Below are 8,964 nucleotides of genomic sequence, written 5' to 3' on the forward strand. Positions count from 1 at the left end.
TCCCCCCATGGGCTCTGGTGGTTAGAAGGTTAGAAGCAACAGCTTTATCAGGGCTCGGTGTGACCCAACTCAGCATTTCAAATATGAAGTTGTGATTTCCGTTTGTAGTTTGAGATTTTAGTTAGTTTGATGTGTTTTTACAGTTCAGCTGATGTTCCTGTATCATGTTCCTGCTTTGAGAGCTGCAGAGACGTGAGTGCTTTGTGTTGCCAGCAGCCAGCAGGTAAACATGTGAGAGTGATTATAGCATGCAACTTAATGGACATTTTTACTCAACTGACTAGAGGTGAAAGGAAATTGGACAAACTGCAAATGTGGTTCTTAATTTTACTTCCAGCACCTTTTTAAGGGTCTCTTTGCTTTCAAGAAAAAAACGTTTTTTAGTCCCAATGCCACTGCCTTTCATGTCCATGATTTACTAATTTGCCATTTGTCCTCACCTTGTAAGTGAATGTGGATTATGTGGATGTTACTAGTGTGTTTGATGTGTACACAAATTATTTAAAGAGTAACTTTAGTTCTTGTCCAGGTTAGACAGACACACACACACACACACACACACACACACACACACACACACACACACACACACACACACACACAAACACACACACATGCAAACAGGAATTTAGCTTGACTGACTTTCTATCTGAGCTTTGTATTTGTGTAAACGCTGCAGGAAAAACCAGGCGGTGCCGGCTTGTGATCCCTGGGGTGCACCCTACTGTTAACGTGGTCTGATTGGCAGCTGCTAAATCACTTTTCCTCCCTTGTCTTAAATAAGGCTACAGTAAATTGAATTCTATCAATTGATTGTTCAGTCAATTGTTTAGTCTATAAATACAGAAAATAAGTGGCCTTCACAAGCTGCCAGATTCTCAAGTGGCAGTGGGAAGTACTGCATTCATTCATTTTGGGACATTGAGCGAGCTGTTCCCTTATAACATATTAGACTTATTTTCAGCTGATATGGCAAACCTGTTGTCAAGAGTTATTTTGAGTTGTGTTTCATGTCCACCTGACACAATTAAGTCCAGTATTCTTTAGCAGCTAAACGCTTCTCTACTGTCTGTTCTCCAGCTGGTTGCTAACTAGTTTGTTGTGACAGTGGAGACCATAACATCACAAGTCATTGGAGCTATTGTTAGAAAATATTGATGGGTGCAGCTTTAAATTGATCATTTCATTGTCTTAAAGGTTTTTCCTTTTCTGACCCCCCAAAGCTTGCTATGTGGAGTTACACAAGCTCAGATATCGCGCTTGTTAAAGTAACGGCGAACGGCAGGTATGAGATGAATGATGGGAGTTTCTTACAGTAATATGCACTATCCAAGCCAGCTGGAGCAACAGTGTAATAAAGGTTTGGTTTCCACGGTGGACTCAGTGTGCACTGTGAGAAGCAAAGCACCAGGTGGGTGTGAGAGGGGAGAGGCTGTCCCCAAAGAAATGCATTGCAGTGATGGGATTGTCTATGATTAAGACCAGCAGATATGATGAATTGTGACTATTGTCAGGATATTTTGGAGCATATGGAAGAAGGTGTGGACAAAACAGTAATCTTCTATGAACTGCACAGTGATGCATACATGTATCATAGTGCTCATGTCTTTACTCGTCTGCTCCATGTGCATGAATCCCTACTCCATCCATTTCTCTCCTCTAATGAGATGGCTCGTTTGCATAACCGCATTCCACTGAGAAATCTACCCACAACAATGTAACAGTTATTCATAAATAAAAGCAACCAATGGTAATGACTATCAATTTATTTTTTGATGATACAAATCAAAGTCATTAGGTTTGTGGAGAAAACATTTGAGAACAAACAAGGATTTGAATTAAACATGATTTCAGTGGGTACATGCTCGCAGGGCAAAAGAGCACAATTAAAATGCAGTGTGCTGTCGTCATCTTACCAGTGGTCACTGACCTCACTATGTGTGCATCTATGCTTTATGACTTATTGTGTGTGCCGCGATTTGTATTTTCACATCACAAAAGCAGAGTTTGTGAAAATGACCTATTCATTTTAGTAACACTACTCCATTATTTGAAATCCTTGGTCTTGCTGTCATAGTTTTGGAAGCAAACGCTCAGTTGGAAGCAGCTCTCCAATGGAGTCCAATGGGGCTGAGGAAACAGGTGTCTTAAAGCTCATCCTGTGGTTCAGTTATATGTCAACACTACTTTTACGGTTATTGCAGATTGTTTGTTGCCACTAGGCCTGCACGATTCAGGGGGGAATATGAATCATGATTTTCTAGCTTGGAATTGATGATTTTTTTCTCACAAAGTGTGATGTTTATCCCACACATGAACTATGACAAGACTAAACTAATCGGCAGTACCAAACTTTTTTGGCACCTATATCACATTGCACATCACCACAAGCCTGTATACATAGAGGCTTTTTTCATACGTCATCACTGTATCTTTAAACACAATTTCAAGAGGTACAATGATCAGGCAGGCTGCGTGAAATGGGGAACCGCAAACAAGCTCCTAAAAGCTTTTTGGAGGGGGCCCGAGGAAGAGAAGGGAGTGCGTTGCAGCCAGTCTGTTAAAAACTCACGGAAGAAAGTAGTAGCGTTTGTGAGGCAGTAAGCTCGTAAAATTAAATGAGAATCAGTCATTTAAAAAATTAAACAAATAATAAATGTAAAAATAAAAATGGTTTAAAAATTAAATCGTGAAAATGGTGACTCGAGATTGAGATTTTATAACGATCAATCGTGCAGGCCAAGCTGCCAATCATATTAAACATCCAAATCCCATGTTTTGATTGGACTGTTAAAAAGCTGGCTGTGGTTTCCTTGGCCTCACTAGACTCTGGTGGAAAGCCCTCCTGTCTGTTCTCTCTGCAGTGCTTGGCAAATCTCGTGTTTTTCAAACCAATTGAAACACCAGCTATAATAATAAGGGGTTATAAGGAGGGAATCTCCCTTCCATATATATCATTTTTTAATTATACATGTAAGGTTCATAAGTACCTTAGTTTTGCTTGCTCTATCAGACTTTATCAAGAGGTTTTTTTAAATTAAATTAGTGTGCAGACATGCTGACGCTCAACTGTTGAGTACGTTATATTACATACAGTACGATGTGTGTGTATGTACAGTATATACTATATGTATATATATATATATATATATATATGTGTATATGTGTGCCCCAACATGCATGAGCTGTAAATCAGGTTTGAGTGTGGACCAGCCCTATAAAGTGTGGAAATCCCCTCCTTAACCCTAGTGAGATGAGAAGATCACTATGATTCATATGTCTGATATATGTGCAGAGTATTAGTATGTGCACGTGTAGGCGTGCACATTTGTATTGTGTAAAGGCAATGGTCACTCTCTTCACAGCTGTTTATATAGGGTTTCCGTGGAGATATGCTGCACAACATTACAGCAGGCCGCTGTAGAGTGTATCGCACTTTAGAAATAAGGTGTTTTCTTCTGTGGCCAAAAATCCCAAATGGAAACAGAGCAGCTCCTTTCCCCCTTGTGTGTGTGTGTGTGTGTGTGTGTGTGTGTGTGTGTGTGTGTGTGTGTGTGTGTGTGTGTGTGTGTGTGTGTGTGTGTGTGTGTGTGTGCACGTGTGTCCCTTGTCTGTGCAACATCAGTAAAACAGTGCCTCCACTTGCAGACTAGCATCAGTCTCAGTGTGTGACTACTTCTGTGTGAGGGAGACATAGCATCGTGGTGATCTCATAGGACTGAGGGCAGATACGGGATCTGAATCTCACTGACTGCACTGTAGAGGCTTTGTCTGGCAGCTGGCTGAGTCAAGCTCTCTGTGCCATCTCAGACCTGAATAAATCAGGGAGCAGACTATGAAAAATGAGAAAGAGGGGAAGGAGGTTTAGCAGACACATATCCCCTACATCATGGACACTTCTGGGAACTTTCAATCTTGACCTGAGTCCATATTGAGAAAGATCACAATGCAACTGTTGCCACCTGGCCATTGATACTGTTCAATGACTTCAAGCCATCTCTCCATTTATTATACCTTCTTTTTTCTGTTCAGGGTCACTGGCATGATCAACCTATTCCATAATACATTGGAAAAAGACGGGGAAATCCCCTTCATAGTTTGCCTGCCTATCACAGTGCTAAACAAGCACATTTGATACAGTAGATTTAACACGACAAGGGGAAAGTAAAGGACTACAGGAGGAATGTAGCTGGCATTAACAGCTTCATGGGGATAGGAGGGAACATTTTACACAAAGAAAAAACAGGACATTATCTGCTGTAAAAGATTCCTCATCACTTGTTCTCCTCCATGTCACATTATACACACTGAAGGTTTTCCTGTGCACTCGTCTGGTGCCCCACATCCATCAGATTTGGCCATAACAGAGCTAACAATTTATAATCTGATGCCAGGTTTAAGCTTACTGAGGGCGCTTTCACACCTATAGTTAGCCAGACTGGGTGCGATTCGGGTGGGGGGGGGGAGTTGCAACATTATTGCATTTTGCATTTTGTTCGGTTAGCATTCTCACTGAACTTTGTCAAACGCAGTAAACATTGTAAACAAATGTCACGCGGTCTTCTGAGTGAAACTTACCGACACTTCTAGTCTCCAAAATAATTGAGCAACACAATATTTGTAACGGCTTAGGTTTTCTGGCTTTGCTTGTGTTTCTGATATTTTAGAAGAGGCGAGTAATATGAGCAGCTGACAGACAGCGATTCAAGGAGAGGGAGGCCTGATGAGAGGGAAATGATGATGTTTTGTCACCCGGACAACAAGAGCAACATGGTCAAATAAGGTTATTGGATTTGAAATTATCAGCCATCATTGGTCCTTAAATTATGTGCAAAGTTGAAATCGAAGGCTTAGGTGAGAATGTCTTCGGTTCACTTCCAGTATTTATGTCTGATCACATTCTCACCTGACGTGAACCAAACCCTAGACCACTTGGAAGCAAACAGAGACCCCAAAATTCGTTTTTAAGTTGTGAGCTTTCACACCACGCCAAACAAACCAAACTATCCAGCACAACTCTCCAGGGTTCATTTTAAACAGACCCAGGTGGGAAAAGTGCCCTACAACAAAATCCCAGAGGATATAAACATAGTAGATGTTGGATGGAAAATGAGCAGCATTGCATCACTAACCTGACCTGTAACTCACTCTCACTGCTGAGATAGTAGCTCCCTGCTTATCACCTCTGTGTGTGTGTGTGTGTGTGTGTGTGTGTGTGTGTGTGTGTGTGTGTGTGTGTGTGTGTGTGTGCGCGTGTGCGTGTGTGTGCGCGTACATCAAAAGCTTCCCTTCAAAAGCCAGTTAATGCTCACAAACCAATAATTCTCCCCCTCGGTCACCATGGAAACGTCCCAGCCGCTTCAGAGGCCTAATGACTTTGAGTAGATTTCTCTCTCTGTAACTAGTTTATTAGAGTGGCCTGATTAGAAGGAGTGAGGATGCACATTCAGGCTAGACATTGTTTCTAGATATTGACAGCAGGATACATACACTCCCCATTTAAATGACGTCTATAAATATAAGATAGGGAGAGTTTAATTAAAACTCTCTCTACTTTACGGAGGGCTAAACCAAGATGCAAGGCTGGAAGTAATTGTGCTGTGGAATGCGTGCTGCTAATGCTTAGGTTTGGCCTAGTGGAAGATTATCAAAAGGTGTTTTTAAGTTAGCAATCAGCTAGTGTCAGGCTGTAAGTCCACGTACCAGCCAATAAAAAACTGGGACAGAATACTACCTAACATCAACAAAGAGATCTGAAACAAGTATTCCTCTAGACTGTTTCCATCTGTACTCTATTTATTCTATTTGTGGGTGCACTTGTGAGGATCACGGGGTTCTTGCTGTATTTTATCATAACCTTAAGCATCTTCCCGTCCCATGTACTATAAAAACAGTGGGGAGAACAAGTTTTCCACCCCTCTTCCCTTAAGTCGTATGCCTTTACGACTCCTCTAAACTAATAAGCTCTTCCACATGCTCCCCTCACTTGCTGCTCAACCTCTGCATGTTTAGCAATTAGCATGGTATGTCTGCTTATTATTGTGTTTGTCTAAAATGTCCATCCACATAATAAATGTACATGTCAACTCCATGAGAAAGGAATTTTCAAGGGGACTTCATCTGCAGCAGCTAAATTAAGGTCTGTAAGCATAGCCCATGGAAAAGCTCCTTTGAATTGGCCTCCCTTTGAAATAAGGTTGGAGAAGCCGGCACATTCAACTCTATCTAGCCTTGATCTAAACAGTGCATTGAGAATGGGGTCACTAGAGACACTACAGTAAAAGTGGCAGCGGGTCAGCTGACGGGAAGAGGAAACAGAAGTCCGGAGGTGATAAGTGATGTCATCAGAAGTGGGAGGAAGTCCATCTCTATAGGGGGCATATGGAGCATCCCCATACAGTTAACTGATATAGGACAAGAAGAGTTTTTTTTTTGGTATCTGCCAGAATAAAATCAAAATCAGTCCCTAAGGGTCTTCTTCAGTAGCTAGTTCATCAGAGCCAGCCTGATCTTGAAAAAATGTTTGCCTTGATGACTGGCAGCTTAATCTTTGTATATTTGACTTATGACTTGGCCACCTGCCATCTGGGTCTCAGTCAGGGTGTCTGGGTTTATGTTGCATTTAAGGACCTTCATGTGGTTGGTTCTCCTGCGAATAAAAAAATAATATTTCCCTGACCCTTAAAAGAATAGAGTAGCATTAATAGCCACTCTGTGTGTTTTTTACAGATGAAAAGTGCTGTTAATAATATGTAACACTTTTGGGGTTTTGGCTGAATGGTTGCTTCCTTTGTCTGGGAACAACCCTGATGAGAGTGGCGAGAGTGAATCCAAACAGTAAAGTTGCAGGTCGTAATACCAAAACAGTGATGCCCCGTAGAGCTAAATGGCTTTGAGAAATCTGGGTTAAAATTGCATATTTTAACCAGGTGGTATCCTTCCCCCTTAAAATCCTGCCTTAAATAGGAACACACAGGCCAAGTTATCATCTTCCCAATAAACCAATACTGTCTTTGTGTGTCTATCGTGGGCTCCGGTGCTATCAGTTTGGGACTGCCCAGACATGTTGTGCGCTGGGGAGAGGAGAACCATCAGACTTGGGAAATGCCTGGAATCTGAGGAGTAGAGTGGGAGGAGATTTCATCATGATAGGGCACAGGCTGGTGAGAGACGGCATTGTTGGCACAGCATGCAATTAAAAGCACATGTGGTCATCTGGCGTTCCTCGCCTTTGTTAGTATGTGACAGCCACACACGCCTCAGTGATCTATCTATATGTGTGAAATGATGGTGGGTTTTTGAACTACAGATGTAATATCCATTTTCTTCTCTTTTCTAAATGTTATGATTCAGCTTTTTTCTTCAAACATGCATGTCTCTGCTTTGATGACTGAGTTAGACGGTGGTATCCCTCACACGGCATGAAGATAACAGTCTAACCCAGCTCTCTCTTAACTCAAAACCCTCTCGTATGACACACTTAACAGGAGATAAGTTTGTTCTTTTTCACACAAACAATATTTGTCATTTCCTTTCAAAAGTTGCTGGGTCACATTGTTCAGCCGGCCTTAGCGATGAGACTCCCACACCTCAAAGTCTTCATCCTGAAGAGCTCTTTTGTGTCAGATCAGGTTGGAAAATGGCAGTATATCCAACATGTCCAAAGACAATATGGAAGGGGAGACTTCCAAGAAAAGCCCAGCAGTTTTCCTTAGATACTGATCTCTTGTGGAGTTGCAGATGGTACAGTCCTTTGAGTTTCTCACAGCAGCTTTGTCTAGCTGGAGTTACCTCTTTGTGGATATAACTGGGTTTTGGAACATGGACTTGATTAATGGTACTAACTGTTAATCTGGAAAATGCATCTATTTTCTAAAGTAATAGTCCATCATGTTTAGCAGTATGTTCAATTCAATTCGATTCAATTCAATTCAATTCAATTTTTTTTTATAGTATCAATTCATAACAAGAGTTATCTCAAGACACTTTACAGATAGAGTTGGTCTAGGCCACACTCCAGAATTTACTAGGACCCAACAATTCTAGTAGTTTCCTCCAGAGCAAGCAACAGTGCGACAGTGGCGAGGAAAAACTTCCTTTTAGGCAGAAACCTGGGACAGACCCAGGCTCTTGGCTTGGTAGGTTGTGTCTGACGAACGGTATGTATGTCTGTCTTCAACGTGTCAGTTAGATGCATGAGAGCTCATTGTACCCATTGGTAATGTGGAGAAGAGTGATGTGTGTTTTTATGCCTCTGCGCTGGCGACAAACGGGCCGCTGGCATGTTTTTGGATTAGCGATTCGTCCGTCCGTTCCACTCTCCTGAATGCGATATCTCAAGACTCCCTGGAGGGAATGTCTTCAAATTTGGCACAAACGTCCACTTAGACTCCAGGATGAATTCTAGTTTACAACATGGTTTGCTTTCCCATCCCTCCTCTGGCATGCACGGTCATGTGTGAGGTCACCGCTTCAGTGAGGAGGGCAGAGGTCACATTTAGTCACAGAAAGGAGTGTCCAAGTCTATCAGGTCTGTGGAATTTGTCACAGCTAGAGGATTTGGAAGAGTTGGGGAACTCCTGAAATGTCTCAGGGAAGCTGTCTGACCTGTTTACCAAATTAGATTTTAGGAGCACTTCCTGTCTACACTATTAGGCAATTCATTTTCCACACACTGACATCCTCAGAAGGATATATTTGAAATCCTCTTTAGATGTGCATGGTACGACTCATTTATCTATTATTTATTGTCTAGTGGTATTTCTGCAGTGTTCTTCAATCAAGATCACCTTTACCACTATAGGTATCTTAAATCTTCCCCGTTTTTACACATTTTCAAGTTATTCTGTGTTAGCAAAACATATTGCACATCACATTCTCAGCAAGAAGCCTCTCCGGGGAACCATCACCTTATCGTGGTGGAGAGGTTTGTGTGTCCCTATGAACCTGAGGGCTGTGTTGTCT

The 8,964-nt window shown here is 41.8% G+C and overlaps 1 protein-coding gene across 5 annotated transcripts in view; it reads left to right on the forward strand.

Moving 5' to 3' along the window:
• afap1l1a (actin filament associated protein 1-like 1a) overlaps nucleotides 1–8,964 on the forward strand; it is a 30,183-nt gene that overhangs the window by 1,058 nt on the left and 20,161 nt on the right. The gene's annotated exons all lie outside the window — the stretch shown is intronic.

This window comes from Etheostoma cragini, chromosome 10 (genome assembly GCF_013103735.1).
Source record: "Etheostoma cragini isolate CJK2018 chromosome 10, CSU_Ecrag_1.0, whole genome shotgun sequence".
Classification (NCBI taxonomy): Eukaryota; Metazoa; Chordata; class Actinopteri; order Perciformes; family Percidae; genus Etheostoma; species Etheostoma cragini.